Here is a 21,798-nt window from a genome sequence, read left to right as displayed (position 1 = left end):
TCTGGTCTGGGTTGGTGGCTTCTTGCTGTCTTCGTGTCCTGGAGATGTGGTGTCCTGAGAGTCCTGGGGACAGGCATTCAGAGGGATGCCAGCACACCTGGCTGCAGCTCTGATAATCAAGTAGACTTTAAACCAGCACAAGCTTTGAACAGACAATTAGGAGTTAAGCTATTAATCAAAAACCTCTGAAAAGCACCCAGGGAAGTTGACACTGGAACTGGGGGGAGGGTTCTAATTGATTCTTTCTTTCGATGTATCAAGAAGAAGGTTTAAGAAGAATTTAAACACTTTCTTAAAATAATGCCTTTAGTTGTGTGGGTGGAAGTAACAAATCTTTCAGCTCATAAAGCTGATGCTTCGTATAATTTCCTGATGTTCACTTACCTTGACTGTTCATGGAAACTTGCATTCCAGCATGAACTCTAATCATCCCCCTGAAAGCACCAGGAAAGATTTGTCCCTGGTGAGAGCCACGGGCCATTAGTGCCTTACAATGGATGTGCTCTCCCTTCTGTTCACACATTCCATGAGTTCCAAAGCTGCCATGAGCAGGACAGGGCTCTCTGTTCGGAGATGTCTGGCGGGTACATTTATATCCCAAAACATCCTGACCGGTGCTGGTAGAGTTCAGCACTACGGGCTGGCCACCAGGTAACTCCTCAGCTGCTGAGGGAAGCCACCCATACAGGTGTTCCAAGAATCCATCTTTCCGTGGAAGGATGGGGAATGCAGTGTGTCTGGGCTGACTGTTCTCGAGCGTGTATGTGCTGCACAGACGGTCTGTGCCGGCGCCGTGGCTGCTTCACTCCAAAACCTGCTGCATGTGCCCTGAGCTGATGTTTTTCCAGCGTTTCTGGTATGAAAATCAGTACTCTGAATAGAGAGCTTGCTCTATACAAGCTGTTCACTTGTGGAAGAGTCTCGTAGCACCCAGCGCGAGCCAGGGTGGTGGAGTTGGCCTCCCTGGGAAGGGGGACACGAGCAGAGGAGACCTGATCATGTGCTGAGAACATGGAGAGATGTAGTGAAGGATACCATGGGAGTACAGCAGTGTGTGCCAGGACAAACACTGTCTTACACTGGCTCTTGGGAAACGATAATTAAAGAATCTGTGAAGGCCTGAGGTGTGTCTGTCTGGGTCAGGGTAGAGCCACACCAATTACCTTGGACAGAGACCAGGATTTCTACTGAAGCTGTAAAGTCAGGTGGGAGATGTGTGAGTGTGCATGTGTGTATACTAATGTGTGTGAGAGTATGTATGTTTGATTACATCCAATGCAGAGTTTGTGCACAACAGGCCAAAATGGAACTTTCTGGCGTGGTTGCTAACTGTACTTCGTTGGCCTAAGTCCCCACATTCGTACTCTAAACTGCTGCCAGGAATGAAACATTGTTCTTATTTTCTATTTCCTTTCTTGGAGACAGTAAATTAAGAGGAGATCAGAGTCACTGAAGGCCTAATTTGCAAGAGAGGGCTTAACTGCTTGTTCCTGGGATTTAAAATGTATTTTGCAAACTTTTATCTGTCTGGATTGAATTTAACTATTTGGAAGTGTTGCTCCCTACCAGAGCAGTGCCCCAAAGCAGATGGCTGGCCAAGGCACTGCTCCATTGTTAAACACACCAGCAGGGAGCCTAGAAAGAAGCACACTTACAGCCTTCATGTCTCACAAGGCCATATATTTCCTCCAAGAGGAGGGAAAATTAATATGGCCTCTTTATTGGATGAAAACGGCTTTTCAATTTAACCTTGAGCTATTTCCCTTTACAAAGAATTGCATAAAAGCAACAATGAAAATTTTTAATCTCCTTACGGGATAATAAGAGAGAGATCATCTAGAGTTTATAAAGCATCTTAGTTAATGGATTCATTTTAATAATGACAGGTTTATCCACCCACACTGGCAAATCTTGAATTTTTTTTTTTTTTTTGAATGCATGCACCCAGATTACACATCTTAAAGCACAGAAAGGAAGTGTCATATTTAGAGTAATGGAAGCAGTCTCCCATTTCCCTTTGGCAGTTAAGATGGAAAGTCCCTCACACTTGGGTCCATGATTTGGGCACCTTCAGGCACCGATGCCCTGTTGGTCTGTAAGCACGTGGCACAAGGGGTTGTCTCTGCTCTGTCCGTGCAGCACACAGCTCTGCATGTTCCTGGCCTGCCACCACAGCTCCTGGGCCCTTCAGGAGTACAAATAATTAACAGCAGTTCTTCTCCCCATCATCTGGAAATGCTTGGCAGCTTCGTGGCATTTTTTGTGAAAGTTTAGCAAGCCTTGTGAAGCAAATCTTGCAATTGGGGAAGAAAGCACCGTTGATTATCAATTCAGGAATAGTTCAGCACTGTCCTACATTGAGTGTTCATTTATCTTTTACTTGCTGAATACATTAGAGTTCTCTAAGTAGGGCCTAACTTTGCCTCAGCAGATACCCTGCACGCTGTGAAATTCCTCTGTCTCAGAAGCAGGTGCTGTTGGTGTCTCTGCAGTTCTGCTCCTCACTTTCTCTGATCAACAGGCACCCTAAGGTGCTCCATAGAGGAACTGAGAAGGTGCCAGCTGTGGAGCAAGTCTGTGCTTCTGACCAACCATGTGGTTGGATCTGATGTAAAAAGGAAGGAATAAAAATCCTGTTTTGGCTCTGCAAAGGCTTTCTGAAGGCTCAGGATCAGTGAGGCTTCTTTGCTCAGTGGCACCTGGATGGGTACTGGGAGATTTCTGGACAGATCCCCAGTGCCTCCTTCAGGACATCAGGAATCCTTAATACTTCTCAACAAGATATGCCCTAAGCAGAAATCTTCAGAAACATGGTGTGTACTGAAGGTGGTCACAGAAGCTTCCCTCCAGTGCATTTTAATTTTTACCTCTTCTTAGCAGTGCCTTTAGTGGTAAAGCCAGAGCATTTCTGGGGGATTCCACCAGAGCACAGACTGCAAGTGGCCCTGTCCTCACCACCCTGTAGCCTGTAACTTTCCCCACTGGTCTGAGAAGGCAAAGGTGCTGGACACTGCTCCAGGTCCACCCCATGTGCTCTTCCTAACCCTGCAGGCCTGGAGGATGTTGAAAGAGCAGCTGAGTTGCTAAATTAAAGTGCTGATCATGTTCCCAAAATTCACATCATGGAAATTTCTCAGGAGCAAGCACTCACTTTGAAAAAAACTATAACCAATAATTCCAACAGTGTGAAATAAGGATTTTGAAGGTGGATCCTGTGCTGGGAATAGTGCTGTAAAATAACAAGCCCAGTAGTGAAGAGTTTAAATTTGCTACTCTTATTTTCACATTTCTTTTGGCTCAGTTTCTCCATGTCACCTGCATTGTGTGAATCAAGGAATTCTTCTTAATAGCCTTGATTTTGTATCTTTCCAAAACTACTTAGGAAACAGAATGTAAGAGAAGCAGAAACATTCTTTGCAACACTAAAGACGTGTTAAACTTGTTAGTCTGTTTATTAACATTACCTGGATCCGTCATTATCAAGCTGTATCTTCCAAACCTGCAGAGCAGGACGAGGAAATCCTAACCCTGTTTGCTTCCTCCTGGAAAGTCTAAACCCAATTCTGAGAGAACTCTCCTCTCTTTTTGTGACAAATTAGCGAGATTTTAGAGTTTTCATTTTGGTTCAGCTGACAAGTTTGCTCATTTGTGAGCTTTTTGGAGGGGTGTGTGTTTCTGCCTGGTAGTTTCTCCATGCAATTCTGTTTCTTCTTCTCTGCCAGTTTTAGTTCATGTAGAGAAAGGAGGGGGAAAAATGCTTAAGATATGTTAAGTAAATAGCTTACATTTTTTCTCAAATGTATTAATTAGTCTCTGAATAATTTACATGGATGGTTCTTGGTTCCCCAACTGTCTGTGAGCAGTTCATTACCCGTGCTCAAGCTGCAGATGGTTTGAGTAGGTACAAGAAATGCATCACACTTGTGATCTTTCTTTTGGGGTAGTTTCTCTGATGTCAGCAGAAGCTCTCACCATCTACCAGCACTAGGCCTGAATCAAGCTCAATATAGATCTCTCTTGATTACAGAACTTAACCAAAAGCTTCCCAAAATCAATGCGATCTTTGTGTTGAGACTGTCAGCCTTGGGCCAGGAGTGCTTTTCAAAGGTTCTGGAGAAATGAGTGGGGATTCACAAACCCTGAGATGCCAAATCCTGCCCAGCAAGGGTAAGAGAACAGGTTTGCTTTCCTGGATGACCTTTCAGAGGCTCTTGGTCAGTAGCCCCTTGATCCTGAGCCAGCCTTGGGACATCCTGGGCCAAAAATCATGGCATTAAACCTTTAATTGGGTGTCCCAGAGCCAGGCTTTGGATGGGAGATGTCACAGCTCTGAACTGGCTTTGCTCAGGGCTGTTAGTGTCATTGTGGATACACTTTTTTTAGGACGTGTTTTACAGATCTTTAGTCTTTCCTCTCTGCAAACAAGCTTTTCTTGCCACCTTGGATTTCCATAACAGCCTCTGATTCATTTAAAAAAGACTCTGAGGACAGATTCAGCTGCTGTTCTCCTTAAACCCTCTTGGGACACAGTTTTAGTTCACCATTGCCATGGACAAACATAGAATCCTTATTGCATTTATTAAGATGAGAAAAAGGTGAAATCATCATTGTTAGTCTACAAACAAGAGTTAAATACCTATCATCAAATGTAAAGAGGGGTAAATATGGTATAAATTATTCTAATAGGTTTGCACAAAAAAGAGCAATTAAACTAATGCAGTTTGACTTCTTTTCAATTAATAATGTACCCAATCATTTCTACATTGTTTGGAAAGACTATGTGCAGATAACATTGTCTTATGGCCTAATTTTTTTCATGCAATTAGTTGCATACATTTGCTGACAGGCTAATTTATGAGCAATTGCTTTAAAAGCAGAACTATTTTGCATTTAATTACATTGGGTTGTAATCCATCTGTTGACAAATTTGTGTGTTTTGCTATTTATTTGCTAATGTGTTCCACTACTCCAGCATGATCAGTCATACAAGTTGAATATTTTGTTGATTATATAAATACCACAGGGTAATTAAGGGCCAGATGTATGGCTGGTGGGAATGACTAGTTGTGGTATTTCTTCCCCCCCCCTTTCCCAGTTGAACTTTTTATTACTGCTCTGTGGAGAGTGAACAAAACTATGATTAAAACCAGAATTCTGTGGCTGCTGTTCCTCAGCAGCTGGAGCTGGGGAAGGTTAATCTGGGGATGGGGCCCTCGGATGCTTCGTGGTGTTTGCTTGTGCGGAGGTTTCCTCTCAAATGTCCTGTGGTGGGAAGCAGGGGGCAGCCTGGGAAATCAGGCTGAGGTTTCTGGGTTCACTGTTTTCCCACTGTGATGGGGGGGAAGGTGGGCTGGGTGGAATGACCCCTGAGGTGAGGAGCCTTTGGATGGAAGGTGCTCAGGCATGGAGAGCAGGAGCACTATGGTCCACTCGGTCACTGCTCAGCTGACTGGCAGTGGGTGCTACGTGGAGAATGGGAGCTGTTGGGAGAACGTTGTTTCTCTTGGCATTTTCTGCTTGGAATTACTGAAGAGCAGTGTTTGGGTGTAAGAACTGTGGGTTTTTCCTAGTACCCTTGAGAGAAAGGAGAGTTATAGAGCTGAGAGTTTAAAGAAAGGTATGGTATTTGGCTTTTGGGTCATCCTTTTTGGTAGAAACAGGAAGGCTCAGAAAAACGTGGACCAGGTAAGGGATAGGTGTGTAGTGGCCAGAGGGTGCAGGAGCTTGCTTGCTTTGGTTCCTTTATGGGTTCCTCTCAAGACCAGTTGAGTTTCAGCTCCTCCCACAAAAGGGACAACAGTGATGAATAAATCTTAAGACAAGGCCTTGGAAAAGTCAGATATATCTGAACACCCCAGCACGGCCAAAGCACGGTGGGACAATGGACAGAGCCTTCTTCCTCCTTGGAGCCTCAGCCCCAGGGTGCAGTGTGGGATCCCCTCCATGGACAAAGCATCGTCCTTCTTTACCATATTGACTAACACACTGCCTGCTGAGAAACCCTTTTGTTTGCATGAGGATTTGAGGTGAGCTGTACTGTCCAGGGAAGTGAAGGGCAGCAAAATCCAGTTCTTGAATCTTTGGACTGTTTGGTTCAACACCCATAACAGCTCCAGAGAGTGCCAGGCAGAAGCGACAGTAAGAGTGACTCCTCCTCGTGTATCCAAAGCAGAGATGGAATAATGGCCATTGTAGCCTTTAGTGGTGACAGTGGCAGTATGAGATATACCTGTGCTGGTTCCTGTACCTGTGCACTGCTGTGGTAGAAGTACAGGCTGATGATTCTTTTTCCAGAATAAAGGTCATTCTAAGGCTTGTGAAGGTGGGTGCTGGTGCACTGGGTTTGTCTGGGCTTAGCTGAGGGTCAGGTACGCATCAGCTTTCTCAGCCTCTGAGTGGGTTTGAACTGAGTCTTGCAATTACCACATTTTCAGCCAAACAGTCTCTGACTTTGAATTAAAGACACAGGTCAAATCAGAATTCTCTTTGTATGCTTTGTAGGTTGGATTTTTGGTTTGTTTCTTTGTGGTCTTAAATAACTGAATTTCTATTTCTCCTGAGTATTAACAGCTGGCAGCTGTACAGATTATGAGAGTTTAGGCATCTATAAAAATATCAGTTCCTTTTGAAGTGCTTTAAAGCATAAATTACAGTTAGATAATATCCTCAGACGACAATATCAGTCTGTGAAAAAGGATTTTCTTTCACCACCTCCTTCTGCTTTTAATCTAGAAATTAAAGACAATAGGGACTACAATTATCAAAGATGCCACATAATACTCCCTCTTGGGGGTTTCACCTAGAAGTTCTAGTCTCTGCCCAGTGTACTTTGGGAAGCTCAGTTTGCTGTTAAACTGCTTTTGTAGAGCTGTCTAACAGTGCCCATAAAGCACAGTGAAAAGAGAGCTTAAAGGAATGGGTGGACACTTTGTGAGAGTCAGACAAATAAATTACATGCTTTTTATTCTGCCAAGCACAGATGACTAGAATTGTAACTGACTGAATAATTTGCAGTGATTAATTTGAAGAGATTTTCAAGGTTTTCAGTGTTCTTTGAAAATCTGTACGTTTAAGCAGAAGTTTGGTTTATTTAAACATGTTTCAGTGTAACTGTTTGGTCTTGAGACTGCTAGCAGGCAATTGTCGGTTGAAATACTGCATATACAGAAAAATTCCTTAAATTCTGTGATATTTTGGCCTTACATGGTAGGGAGTTTCCATGAAGATGGTTTTATTGCTGAAACTGCAAGTTACATGTTTGATGATAATGTTTGCCAGTCCTGCCATTTCGGCTCTGACCGTGTCAGACGGTCAGGGAGAGGAGATGATATCACGTAATCCATATAAGTAGCAGGCTGAAATGTGGATTTTGCAATTGGATCTATTTATTATTGCTGTTTTTATGGTAGCGGTTCCTTGTTAGTGTTGTGAACAGGGCTAATGACTGGGTAGGTGTTCCAGGCAACTGGCAACTGCAAGGCTTCCTGGTGCCTACCTCAAATCATAGATTTTCTCCCTTATCACCTTAACAGGTCTTTAGGAGCAATTTTCTCATTGCAATTAATAAGGGGTTTGGATACTGTTTTGTCCCTGTAAGCTGAGATGATTATGAATAAGAACATGACAAAGATTGTAAGAGAACATGAACCCCACCCTGTGTTTCTGAGGAAAGAAAAGTCACTGCTGAGCAGAAGCCATGGGATAAAAACCAGCAACCTGCTCGTGTCCCTGTGTTCTCTAGGTTTGTTTGGGATCCAAAGCTCCCCTAATGTGCTGTGAAGGGCAGAGGGAAGGGGAAGGCAGTCCAGAGGGAGCAGCTCTGGGATTCAGTCCATCAGCCATGTCCATGCTCCCGCTGTGCCAGCTGAGCGTGGAGGACTTCTTAAGTATTGAACACGTTGCAGTTTCATGTTGCATGTTCAGTTTCAGGATTGAAGAAAAGCGTTTTCTCCTGAGAGCTCTGTGCTGGATTCCCAGCTGAAGAGGTCCAGAGAGAGTCTGTAGAACTGGAAGTAGGGGAATTCTGAAGCATGATGAAACTCATGTGAAACTTAATCACTGTTGGCCCTGATTTTACATTCAAAATCCAAATAGCTGCAAATATGAGTGTGGGAAAGAGCAGAGATTCTATCCCATGTCTTTCATCATGAGATCCTAGTGCCCCCCAGAGTCTGACTAATAAAATCACTGAGACCAAGATCCAACGAGTGGGCTCCGCTGAAACAGAAACATTTTGTGGCTCGGAGCTTGCGCTTCCCCAGTTGTCCCTATTAGCTGTCCAAAATAATTCTGTTCAGATGATCACAGCATGAATATTGCAGATTCTTCCTGAGCTGAAATAAGAATTCATTGGCTGAATGAGGGCAAGAATTAATTAGTGAGGAGCAAAGGCAGAGATCTTCAGAACTGTGGGGAACGTGAAGTGATTGCATTGCAACTGCTTTGTTTCCTGCTGCAGCAGCATAACTTAGGCCATTCAGGGGTGGGGTGAGATGAAGAGAGTGCTTTTACCATTAGCTAATGTCTATGTGCTGTTTGCTGCAGTCATGGTTAGCAGAGGATGTACCCACTGGAGTCAGTGGAGGGACAAGCACTGCCCCAGAGCCGTTCAGGTCACACCCTTCTTAATTTCCTTTCATGGTTCTTCATTCACACATTTCCCATCTACATCTTTCTTCAGGCTCACTTGGCAGTCGAAGCTCCTGTTCCTGAGGCAGCTTTCCCAGGCTCTCAGAGCAGGCAGAGGTAGCACTCTGGCACAACGTCCCATGTTTGCTCTTGGAAAATGTCCCCTCACTACCCACTTGCTCTGTGCTTGCCCTGTGGGTTCCTGGCACTGGTGAGCAGCACCAAAGGCTGGAAACACATCCCCAAGCCTGCAGTACAACCCAGGGGGCTACACAGCAAGGGTGTTGCTCTTTGCCTCCCTGAATTCCAAGGCCGTATTCCCATGCACTTGCTTCCCCTCAGTTGCTGTGGCACTACCTGCCCAGCAGCAATGCTGCTCAGAATGTTCTTCTGTGAGCATGAGAATGCTTCCTCTGCTACATCCTGCTAACTTTCTCATTACACTTTATAGCAGACATTAATGTCTAGAAAAAAAAGCAGATCTTATCTGCTCCCAAGATAGAACATAAAACAAACATCTAAGGCTCTGTAATGCCAAGACGTTTTTAGGATGCTTTTCAGAACATGTACTTGACTTCAATCATTCTGAATCTATTTTGTAATTACAAAGCCATTTTATGTTCCTTTGAAACCAATTCTAAAGCCATTTCACAGCCACACTGAAAATATCTTGTGCACAGAATTTAGACAAACATTTATTTCAGTCCTGTCTTTCTCTTTTTTTTTCTGCTGTACAGTAAAAAGGGGTCTTTGCAGAACTCAAGGTAGTCTTGACCATCTCCCCATGACCTCTATGAAAGGCTGCTTGAAGGAGTTCCATTCATCTGGGCAATGTTAGTCCAGAAAAAAAAGGAAAAGGAAACTCACCCAATGTAAAGTTTTAAGGCCCGATGGAGTCATTAACATTTACTTTCAACTCTGGCACAGGCCGTCCTGCTTCCCTGAGGGTTCCTTTGTCAGGGTGAGCAGCAGGGGTTCACTAGACCACAAAGGTGAGCAGTGGCTCTGAGGTTTCCTCAGCTGGCTGTGGGGCAGGGCAGGCTGGTTCTGGTTCACTGCTGATTGCAGAGAGGTTTGGATCAGCATGTTTGCCTATTGTACGACGTTTTCCTTGATGATGCTGCGAGGAACACGATCAGATTCATAAACCCATTCCCTGTTCAGCTGCATGTAACCCTGATAGTAAGTAGGTTTTCTTTGACTGCAAAACAGCACTGGCAAAACACAGATCATCTACCTACCAGACCAGATAAAGCCGATCTCAGACAAGCCAAAGCTTTATTTAGAAGCAGCCATGTTAAAGCACAAATCCATCATCCATGTGTAGGACCAGGAGCTGAATGATGGGCATTTAGGGACCAATCTACTCACAGCCTATAGAATGCCAAGTAAGAAAAGCACAAAGCACAGGGGAAGATGAAGATCTGCTTCTGCAAGTATGTGCTGTGTTCCCAGTGCAGGAGTGTATGCACTGAGTCAAAATAATATGTAATGAATTATCAAGTGTTATTATGTAAAGTGGTTGGAAATAAAACTGACATTACATAGAAAGTGGTATAATACTGCTACAGTAATCACTCTGAAAGCAGAAGGAGCGATTCTAAACCAATGGGATCTGGTTCTGGTTTGAAATTGGTGGAATTTACATCCCCTGAGCATCTATTTTGCCCACAAGGAAATGAGCAGGTTTCCTGCTCCCTGTGTTTACGGGAAAAGCAGCTGCATAGCTGTTCCCTCAGCCCAGTCTCATCAATTCTGGCTTTCATGTTATTAGTTCTCAAGATTGCTCTGGTAGTGACTCAGCCTTTAAGATGTGGTTATTGGGCTTTTTGTAAGTGAATGGAAAAACCCACCAAGGTTAGCTGTATTTCTTCCCAGTGAATTCCTTAGCAGAAGGAAGCATTCAGTGATCCCCCTGTCTGTGAATGTGGGCTGACAGATCAATGCATTTTCAGAGCTTTGTTATCCTGCTGAGAATTTATAACAGATTTAGAGGCCAGACCACATCTTCCCTGCTGGCCAAGGATAAGTTAATTAGGTAAACACAACCACACAGGATAGCAAAGTTGTCACTCTCTGCAGGGAGATGGGGACGTGTTGTCCCCTGTCCCACAGGAGGACCAGTGGAAGTCACAGTGTGTCTGTGTGTGGAGGTGCCATCTGCTTATGGGCCTTCTCCCCAGTTTGGGAGTGCTTTCTGTGCCAGGGGACTGAGAGCCATTTGCCCTCTGCACAAGAGGGATGCAAAGTGCTGAGGTGAATTATTGATGAATGATAAATGGATTTTTTAATTTGTACTACAAATCTATTCTCTGGGGTTTTTTGTTTCTTTTGTACCAAAGGAAGGTATGATTTTGCTGATGATTTCTCCTACTGACACAACTAATTACTTAATCAAGGGCTTCTGCCTTCTGTTTAGAGATAGCTGAGATATTAAGAGATTGCATTAATGCCCTTAGAAACACAGCAAGACTTGAGAAATCTATAAAGATATATTTAGTGGCAAAAATTATTCCATGATAATTTGTCAATTACAGTGCTCTATAAGATAGCAAATGCTCAAGATGAAATCTGCTCCAGCTGGGGGAAGGATCCATTTTCTGTGCTTTCAGACGTGTCTGGAAAGAAAATGCCTTTACTTAACAATTTTTTTTTTCATGTTTGCTCTGTTTATAGCGTTTGTGTTACATCCTTGTGGTTATGTGTGGGGCCAGCAGATGGGTGATAGGTGTTACCAGCATGATGTAGGCATAAATTGATGTTTCCTGGATGGGTAAAAGATGCCAAGAAAAATGCTTATAAGTAAACCTTGAACACTGGTTTGGAGAGGGATGGAATAACTTGGGTTGTCTGGTCCACCTGCCCGTTGAGAACAGGGCTAGATCATATTAAGACAATAAACAGCCATATTAGAAAGTGACTTACAAGCTCCTCAAGTTTTAGAAAGTGATTTACAAGCTCCTGAGTGTCACTTCTGTGTACTTTAATGCTCTTTTTAACTGAGGAAAACTGCACATGAAGGTATTCTAAATTTTTCCTGTCATTGAAATCCTGGAATTTTTTTATCATTGTTCCTGTTTTAGAGAAAAGAGCATATGCCTTTGACAGGGGAGTATTTGCTTATATTCCCAGCCCACAGGCTTAGTAGCATTTTGTTCCTTCTGACACATGGACATCACTCATATCCACAGGAAGGGGAGTTCAGCCCCTTCCCCAGTAAATTCGTGACAGGCAGGCTGTCCCTGCAGGAGGGAGCACAGGGTGCTGTCCCCACAGGCTCAAGGTGGGGCCTGGGCTTGTTAAGATATGCACAGAGAGCAGATGCTGGAATAGGCTACAAAGTCCCCACAGCACCTGGGATAAATGAAGCCCTTCCTCTGCTGTATATATTGTGTGCATACAGGGGAAGATATTGATTGGCTTTATTATCATTCCTGTCATTTCATCATATCTTACCAGTTAGCACTACAAAGACAGAGTTTTAGAGAAAACCTCACACTCTAGGAAAGCTTATTCAAGAAGGACTAATGAAAATTATAGCTATTTATCCACCAGAGCTATGAAATGATACATTATGATTCCCAAAGTGCTGGGTTACTGTACTGTGACAAATAGAACAGTTTCTGAAGTACCCTTGATTGAGAACCAGTGTGCAAAAAGGAAGCTAATACTGGAGAGTTTTTTTCAAGCGCTTAGTTGCCGATGGAAGGAGATGCAACTGAAGTTTGTGTTTCTTAAATATCTGTCAAATGGGGGATTAAAAGCCATTAAAGGGAGGAGTGCTTAGAGCCTACTGTGTCTGAAGTGGGAGGAGGAATAAATGCAGTTTGCACACGTGGAGTATTTTTGAAGCGTGGTCTCTGCTGCTGCTCTGGGGGCTGTGCAGTGCACACAGACCCCGGGGCATCCAGAGCACAGGAACAATGCCTGGGTGTGCCCGGGGAACAGGGCCAGGGCATCCTGGCAAAGGGACCTCTCCTGGAGAGAGGCTGAGTCCCACTGATGGGATCCCTGCCTTGGGCAATGACAGTGCAAGGCCAGTTGTGCATTTTGGGTGCTTCCTCAGAAGAAAGGCAGACTAATAGTTGTCCTGTATTCATAATGATTACTTATGTCAAGTTAACTACCTCAACAAATTAATCTGATCATTAATAACTCAGTTCATAAATGGGTAAATAAGCCAACAGACTAATTAAGTTCTCTAGGTCTTGTAATTCAGCTCTGATGCAAATCCAAAACTGATGCATAGAGTGAGCACTTTCTGTTGTATTTCACCAAGTTATCTGCAGAGAACAAAAAGGTACTGTCTTTTGGTTTATCTAACAAATTGTCTGCTTTGAGTTATCAAAATCTATATGCTTTTACACCACTTGGGGCTAAAATCAGGGCAGCTGAAATCAAGAAGAGCTTTCTCATTATTTTTGAAACCTTAAACTTCATGAGGATGTAGAGAGGAACCCCATTCTGTCTAGTCTAGTCTAGCCGCAGTTATCCTAATCCACTCTGCTTTGCAGTCAGACTGTGGCTCCTTGTCCTCAAGGCACTTCCAGACTTTCCATCATGTGAAGAGACATTCAGCATTGCAGCTGGGCAGTTCAGTTATGTGAAGTGCACGGTGACCATTTTGACTGTTGTTTGCTGATTATCTTTATGTGCACAGTATGTTTTCCTGAATGCCTTTGCTGCCTGAGCACCGTGCTGAACTGGCCACCTGACTTCTTTTCCTCAGTCATGACCACAGGATTTAAGACGTGTTAGTGTGCTTGGGTAGCTCATGTTGTTCAGCCCGGACTTCGTTGCAAAGGTGATCATGAAAATTAGGAAAGAGGCAATCTGTGAAAAATACATGCTAATAATAATAGCACCACCACTCTGAACTCAAGTTTGTGTTTGTTATGCTTCTCAAATCTTGCTGCTCCCACAATGCCTACAAAATGCTTGAAGTCGAAGCAGCTGATGAGCTCTGATTCCTGCTCATCTTTCATTTTCTGGTCTGATTGTTTCTCGCTGCCACCACTGCTTCCCCTGTATAAGTGCACTGAAAGCCTGCTGAGGTACAGAGCTTTTTCTAGCGCATTTGGTGCTCACCCTGGGTGAGTCACGCTAAAAGCAATATTAAGAAACAGTGATCTTGGGATTACAGTGTTTTAAGAAGCATTGGGCAGTACCTTCCACTCTCCTCTGTAGAGAACTTTCAAACAAAGTGTTCAGTGAGGCATCAGGAATACGAGTCTTTGTCCCATGCCCAGGCAGGCTTGGAGGCAGGAAGCTTCAAGTACCTACACATTTAGGAGACTTCTGACCCAGGGCTCTTTGTTCCCCCTACAAAATCCAGTATCTGGGAATTAAAGTGAAATGAGAGAAAGTACTTGCATGAGAGAAATTAGCGATTTATTTAGAGATGAAATAAGTACTCTAGTATTTCGGATCAGGATGAGATGTTCAGCTGAACAATACATTGTAGTTTGACCACAAATAGATAGGTCTGATACAGAGTTCTTTGTCTTGTATATAGTCTGTCAGCACCCCTTCTAACCTAAAGAAATGCTCCTCCCTCTTTACCCTGTGGATCAGTGAAGCATTCAGCCAGACGAGGAGAGACAGAAAGCCTGGGAACAAGGTCTGTGATAAGTGAGATCTCCTTTCCCTACCTTTCACCGGCGGGTAACTTTGTCGATTAGTGACTCTGACACGTGGCCTGGGGTTTTTTCTTAGTAATGATGAAAAAAATTGGGCATCAGTTCCTCAGTGTGACTGAAGTGCAGAGTTTTGAAATAAAACCAATGGTATGTGGCTGAACCTGCCTGATAAGAAGTTATTAAAAAAAGTAATAATGTCTTCGTCACAGCAATGAAGAGATAAATTATATGTTAAATGGCAAGGCACAGCACTGCATATTTCATGCTCTGTAATGACTTAAGAGTTCATCATGATAAATGTTATTAAAATAAGGACCAAAAGAAATTAAATGTGATGCTCTGCTACCTGTGCTGAGATCTCTTCAACTCACTTAATTCTTGCTGCCTTGCCTTTTGCATAGTCACTATTCAATATCACTTTTAAAGAACGTGAAAAGGCAAAAGAAGTAAATCCTTTATGATGAAAGGCTTCACCATTAACAAAGGGACAAGAGGAGTTGCCTTGGAGCTTTCCAACTGCCTGTAAAAAAAATGAGGTTTAGGTTATGCACAGGTGGCATTATATTTAAATGTCAGATCTGGGCTTTGTTCCCCACTTTAATATAAATGTCAGTGGCATTTTTCTGGGAAATCTTTTTGTTTCAACTTCCACTTTAATAAATTCAGACTGGCTTTCAATCTTGCCATTTACCTTTGTTTGTTCAAAACTCTGTTGACTGAAATTCTGCATCATTTTTTTTTTCTAGAAGCCATGAATAAAACACCAGTGGTGGACCAGGCATATTCCATAAGATAGCAACAGTGGACAAGCGTTGTAGTGACAGTGAGGAGGAAATAAAATACCATGAACCCCCTCCCCCACCCATAACCAGGGCAGGGGAGCTTTATTAGTGCTTGGGCCACTGGTTGATTATATGAAGAAAGAGTGGGTAAAGTTAAGTGTGGGTAATGGAATAGCACAGGGAGAGGAAATAACTGACACTCCTGAATGCTGCCTTAGTCTGTTCTAAAGTCAGATAGTTCTTAGAAAGCTGTGTAAGCTTTGAAGAAAAATATGATGGTGTCAAAAGACTGCTGTTTGGTACCTGAATTACCTGTACTTCCAGGTCAGTTGGCAGGTGCTGCTGAAACACCACTGTGGGGAGGAATCACTTCATCCATCATCGGTGCATTATCTTTGCTTTCTGAGACAGTGCAGTGCCCTTGTACCTCCAGCTGCTCTTACAGCTGCCATTCACACAGAGTAACACCAGTGGGAAGGCAGGAGTGGGCTGTTGGCAGTGTTTTTCTCACTTGGACTGGAAGGCTGGAGGAAGTGCCAGGGAAAGTGTCTCCATCTGCTGTCACTTGCCTTATCACCTGCCCAGGATACTGGGGTAGGGGCACCTTTAGTCTCACTCAGTAATGCCAACTTACTCTGTGGATCCTTCAGAGCTGGAATTACCCCTTTCATGTCTATGTATGTGATACTCTAAAAAAACAGTATCCCCACTTTCTGTGTGGGTCTCTCCCACCCAAAAATCTAGTTTGTTGCATTTGGTGCAAAAAGATTTGTCTACTCTGAAATAGCAACAACTGCCTTTCTGTATGAAATAAAGTAAATGTTGGTAAAGCCTGTGCTTACCATAGAGATTATTTCTGCCCTGCCTTGCTAATGCCAGCTATTTAACTTCCCAAACCCTCTAAGGTTCAGTGTCATTTATGTCATCTCTAAATGATACTAAAGCAGCTGAGAGTTCTCCTATCTCATCATTCTTTGAATAGTTGACTACTAGCACTTCAAGATTGAAATATATTTCTGTAAAACCTTTTTAAGCTGCCTGTAATGATGCATAAACTGAGAAGTAACATTTTAAGGATTTGCATGAAAACCCACTGTGTTCATGGTACATTGTCTCTGAGTTACAAGGCTTTTATAGCAGATTTTTACTGTATTCAGATACTTAAAGATGTTCAACTGTATTCTGTCAGAACTTCTTGGACGTGTTAAATCTCTCCTTTTTCGCATCTTGGATCTGTCACTGCTGAGAAGCCAGTTTGAAATCAGCTCTTTAAAGAGGCTGCAGAGCCTGTTCAGCCTCTGGTGCTGCTTGGCATGGTGAGCAGCACAGCCCTGGCACACACCTTGGTTAAGTTACACAGGTGTGAGTGCACGTGGTGTTCTCAGTACCCTGGTATCAAATACCTCTCTGGTACAGAACCCACTGCTCATGAGGACTGGGTCAGCAAGCCACAGACAATGAAATACCCTTTTTCCCCCTTACTGGCTCCATTAACATTCCTTTTTAAACTTCTCATGTACCTAATTGTTCAGCATCCAACTTCAGCCCAGAAGGCTCTGTTGGCATGTCCCTTGTCTTCATGTTGAGTTTATCGCAATTTCACCTCCTTGAAAGAAAAACAAAGACTTTATGCTCCTTTTGGGAAATGGGAGATGAAGGCAGGCAGCCAATGCTTGCTGAACAAAGTGTGCCTCAGGTGGCAGCCTTGGCTCTGAGGCTACAGCTGCTCTGCCTTGCAGGCAGGCCTAAGTGCCTGAGCAAACTGGAATTCATCTCCAGTCCTCACTGGGTAGAAATGTTCATGTGCTAATGCCAATGAAAGGAGACTTGGGTCTGTAACACACAGGGGAGCAGAATGAGGGGATTCACAGCTCTCTCTGCTGTTCTGTCTCACCTGTGCATATCCCTTCTGTCTTAGTGGCAGCATCATGGTAGACCAACAAGTCAACCATGCATCTTTTTTAGCAACGTTTCATAGCTATCAAAACAATGAAGATTTGTAGGTAACAAAGCTTCACCTTCCTTTATGCACCTTCAGTTCCCAGGACTGAGTCAAGGCATGCACCAGGTTTGGTTTCCAGCCTGCCCTCTGGCTTAGTCTGCTAAAGGATGGATGAATGGATGGATGGATGGTGAGCAGCACTGCCACTGTGATTTGAATCAGGACAGGGTTAGCAACAAAAAACGTGCTGTCACCTCAGGTGTGCTCTTTAATGCAGCTCCTGCAGACCTTTGAACAAACCATGTCAGACCAGAAGACCTCACTGTGTTTGAGGTGGACATCAGGTGCCACAGAGTTTATTGAGCTATACTGAGCTTTACAAACAAACACAAAGACTAGAGAGTCGACAAGCAAAGAAATATTCCACAAAACAGACTGGCATGTCATTTTGAAGTTGTGCAGATAAGGCTCAAATATGAAACCTCAATTTTCAATGAAGCAATGAAAACATGAGGATAACTCGTGGCATCCAGGTTTCAAAGCACGATTTACGAAAATAAACAAAGGCAGCTGACAGAGTAGAGACAGTTGGAATTTGTAGGCTATGGTGTGCTGTTGTTTGATTTAGGACAAGGTGCTGATATTTACATTAAGTAAAAGAACTTGTGGAGACACGTCCAAGGTGGGATTCAGGGGGATATTTTTATATTAAGGCACCAGCAAATGAGAGTGACGGAATGTGTTGGTTAAGGTACAGTTCTTGGTTGCAAAGACTGGTGTTTGCTGATAAAGGGTAGTTAAACTCCTAAGCTTCTGTAGTGGTGATAAAAGCTAAAATATAACAGGACACAATGAGTGATTTTGTTCTCAGTTTCCTGTAACATGGCTGACTGCCAAACTCCCTGCAAAAGTGGTGCTGGCAAGGTGTGCTCTCCTTCACACAGCAAAGCCTAGATCTGCACTGATAAATGCCTGATTCACACATAGTCTTTGAATTTATTGAACAAAAAGCAGCTCTAAGAAATTGCTTGCTGTAATCTAACAGGCTGCTCTGATTCCAATTTGACTACTTCCCATAGCCAGTTTTTAAAAATGTCTTTTACTGTTAATTCATTGTCTTTAAATATTTCTTTAATAACTTTCTTCATTGCCTGTGAAAAAATCTTTGATCTCATGAGTTGAAAATGTAACTGCCAAAATAAAAATAGAAAGGCTTATGATGTTTTCATTCATGTGTTTGCTCAATAAATATGAAAGTTGCACTTCCAGTGTGGGAAGGAAATATGATGCCAGTGCAGCTGCATCTCTTTTATCTCCATTGGTGTTTTTAGTTCCTCTGTAGCAGTTGCTGAAAGTTATAGTTCCTGCTTGTTCCAGCTCCCTTTCGTCTCCTTGTATCTTCCAGCAGATACCAAACCCATCCCATCAACCCACAACCTCCTTTCCATGGATTTCTCTCATCCCTTTTAATGGCATCAGACTTGTATTTCCCCCCTGCAGTGCAGCAGCACCAGGGATATGAGAATGTCCAGCAGAAGTGGCCGTGCCTCTGTGTGGACCTGTCTGAACAGGCACCTGCTGTTGAGAGCAAGCCAGACCTCTGGTAGCCTAAAAGTTCCTTCACCTGGGTGGGGAGTTGGCCTGTTTGTTGGCTCTGAAATTTGAAGTAGAGGACAAAAGTGATGGGAAACACCTAGTCCCTCTCCCACCAGCATTTCCCAAACACATGTCCTTTCCCCTCAGGGGCTGGGACCTGTCTGCTGGAGGATGGGAAGGGAGGTGTGTGGCCTGATGGCCAGGAGCAGGGAGGGGGCACAAAAAAATCCAGGAAACATGGTTACAACGTGGGCAGGAAACTATTCTAATGAAGCAAATCTTGAGCAGGAAAACACTCATACCTTCTGGGCTTGTAGGTCACCTGACGTATGTAGTGTAAAACATCAGCTCCTGCTCATAGGATTTGGGCTAGAGAAACCACTGGGGCTAGAAACATTAGAAAGGGGTTACAAAGATATAAATTAAAATGCAGAGTCCAGAAAAAAATAAAGTTTTCCCATTCACCACACCTTCTGACGTCAGAGCCACACAGACACTGTCCTGGGCTGGGGCTGGGGCGGGAGGAGGAGGGTGTGCAGGACACAGACAAGGCTGTGTTGTCCGACCAGCTGTGAATCCCTGTTTAGGCCTTTGGTGGCTTTGTGTCACTGCCAGCTGCACTCCAGAGCTCATTGAGCCACATTTAGATCTGGGTGTCCTAAAGGACATTTAGCCTTCTGTTTCTCCACGGCTGTCATTTTGGAAGGGGGGAGGAGAGGGACAGCAAAGGAGGAACTTCACCTCAGAGGATCTTCCACGCTAAGGCTGAATATTTGAACAGAGTTAACTTTGCGGCTGTGTCCCGGGAGCCAGCGAGTGAATCACAATCAGCTGTGCTGAGGGGGCTCGGTCAGCACGGACCGAAGGGAGTGATACGTCAGGAGCAAAATCAGAGCTGGTCAGCCCTGAGTGCTGCAGCTGAGGAGCACCATTAACCAGCTGCCAAGGCCCATTCACTCCCTGTGACGCTGTCCCGTTTTGCTACCTTAATTATGGTTTCTGCCAATGACCTCTCTTGGCTCAGGGGAATTTTTTTTTTTTTAAGAGAAATTTCTCTATTTAAATTTCATGCATTGTGAATCTACTCAGAATCTGTCAGAGGTTAGTTCTACATTTGACTAACTTGCTTGAAACAAAAATAGTCCTGGAAAATGAACCCCTTCTTTGCTAAGCCTCCATCTTGTGAGTGGTGCCTAATGCTAGGAAAGGAAGGAAGCTTTTCATGGGAGCAATAACAGCAGGAGAAAGGAGTCCTCACTTTTCAGGGCTTACACCCACAGCCCAAAAAGTAGTAATGGCCATAAATAAAAAGGCTAATCAGTTATTGGGGAAACTGATGATGCCTTAACCCACACCATGTTTAATTTGCTTAAAGAAACAATCTTCCTACTCAGTGGTCAGGTGGAGGATCTGGAGGGAGAGGCATTTACCAGGGCAAAGACTGCAGTGCTTCAAAAATGTGTTAAAAATCAGTGTAGATACACATGACTGTGCTTCTGAGCTCATTTCTGGTATATCCTTCCCTGTAACTGGGATTAGAGGTGTCTCTAAGTGTGCTACCTTTGTGCAGCCCACTTAATGTGCTCACTAACTTCAACAAACTGCAGTTTTAGTCTTCCCAAGAATCTCTCACACGTTTCTGCTATGCCACTGATATGAGAACAAGAGCTCTGATTTCCTTATGTTTTGCTTCAATTGCTGGGCAATAAGTGATCTTCTATTAATGCCTGGCAGTTCTGGATCACTTGAGAACACAACAGAGGCCAAAAATCAGTGATGTTCACAGTCCATTTCCTATTGGTTCAACAGTTTGGTTTTATCTGCTCCTATCTTTGACAGATTGTGAAATTACTGTGCCTCACTGTTTATAGGGAAAATAAAGAGCTCAATACTATTTGGGTGTGTTGAAATACCTGTGCTACAAAAGATTTTCAAGAGCTTACCATGGAGATCTCTCAAGTAGTTTATACTTCTCATCATTGCATTTTTCCTTTCCTTTGGTTTTCCACGTGAACAGGAAACAGGAGCTTGTTTTTTGTGTCTCTTCTTCCTGTAAATGCCAGAGACACTCTGTCATCCTGGCTGAAAAAAAAATGCTGTAAAATTAACTTATTGTGGTTTTAAACATAATTTCTTTTTAAAAAAGAAACTAAACCATTTTAATCTTTTCCAATTGTTATGTTTTTGGGTTTTTTTCCCCAGGGTGCCCAAGCCTTTCTGCTTCAGTTCAGATAATTTCTACCATGGATGCCACCAGAAGGCAGGAATAAGGAAGTCACTAACACACCATCTTGAGAGAAAGCATCTGAAGGCCTTCACTACCCTGCCATCACATGGCAAATGCCCACAGGGTGTGCCACCAGGCTCTACATCCTCTTCCCCTGTCCTGGATTTGGCTGCTTATCTGCAAGGCCAGCCCTGATGTGCTGTGGGTGACTTTGGATCTACCTCATCCCCGTGGACCTGTCTGACGCTCACAGAACCCCTGGCTGACCCTTGTTACCAGCACCCAGCTCACTCTGCCCTCCTTACCTGGGCACACCAGGACTGCCCCAGGCTGGGGAGGGCACTGCCTGCTGCCCTGCTGATGCCTGCAGCTCCCAGCTCCTCTTTGCAGATCAGCCCACTGACACACGGTAAGATTGTGTAATTGTACTCAAATAGACTAATATTTTCTGTAGTGTTTTAAAAATCTTGCTCTGTGCATTAACTCCACATCTGAAAGTGCTAAATCAAGTATTTAATGTTTTGTTTTCTACAGTGCACGAGTCAGTGCCTGCCAGGGTAGCCAGCTTCAGACTGCACTGCTTCTTGCTGTGTTCTGCCTATGGAGTTTCTTATATGGTCACAATGCCAAATGTGCAGGCTGCTATTTTTGGGGAGCCCAGTGAATCCTACCTGACTCCTGGCTGTGGATTGTCTGGGAGCAGCTCTGCAGACCCCGTGTGCTGCAGCACCACGTTGTGCTCTTGGCCCAAGGCAGTGTTTCGGTGCCTACTGCTCCGGGGAGCCTTTGGTTGACTTGTGCTCCTCAAACCCTTACCAGGCAGGTTAGGGTAGATGTATTAGGGAGACTTTTGACCAAATGTGGCAAGAAATGTATTGTGGTTATTGTCTGTGTTTGCTTATTGTTTGTACTTGTGTGGAGCATCCACGGTACCCAAGCTTTGCTTTAGTCCTTCACTGAACAGCAAGAAATTTCCACACCAGG

General features: G+C 43.8%; 1 long non-coding RNA gene across 1 annotated transcript in view; it reads left to right on the top strand.

Annotated features, from left to right (window-relative positions):
• Positions 1-21,196, top strand: part of LOC126636203 (uncharacterized) — a 145,437-nt gene extending 124,241 nt beyond the window's left edge. Inside the window, exon 6 of the long non-coding RNA XR_007627932.1 lies at positions 20,790-21,196. This is a non-coding gene — a long non-coding RNA (uncharacterized LOC126636203). The remainder of the gene's footprint in view (positions 1-20,789) is intronic.
• The last annotated feature ends 602 nt before the right edge of the window (positions 21,197-21,798 follow it).

Source organism: Myiozetetes cayanensis, unplaced genomic scaffold, assembly GCF_022539395.1.
Source record: "Myiozetetes cayanensis isolate MyiCay16 unplaced genomic scaffold, myiCay2020 scf13, whole genome shotgun sequence".
Classification (NCBI taxonomy): domain Eukaryota; kingdom Metazoa; phylum Chordata; class Aves; order Passeriformes; family Tyrannidae; genus Myiozetetes; species Myiozetetes cayanensis.
This window is presented reverse-complemented; position numbering and strand designations above follow the sequence as displayed.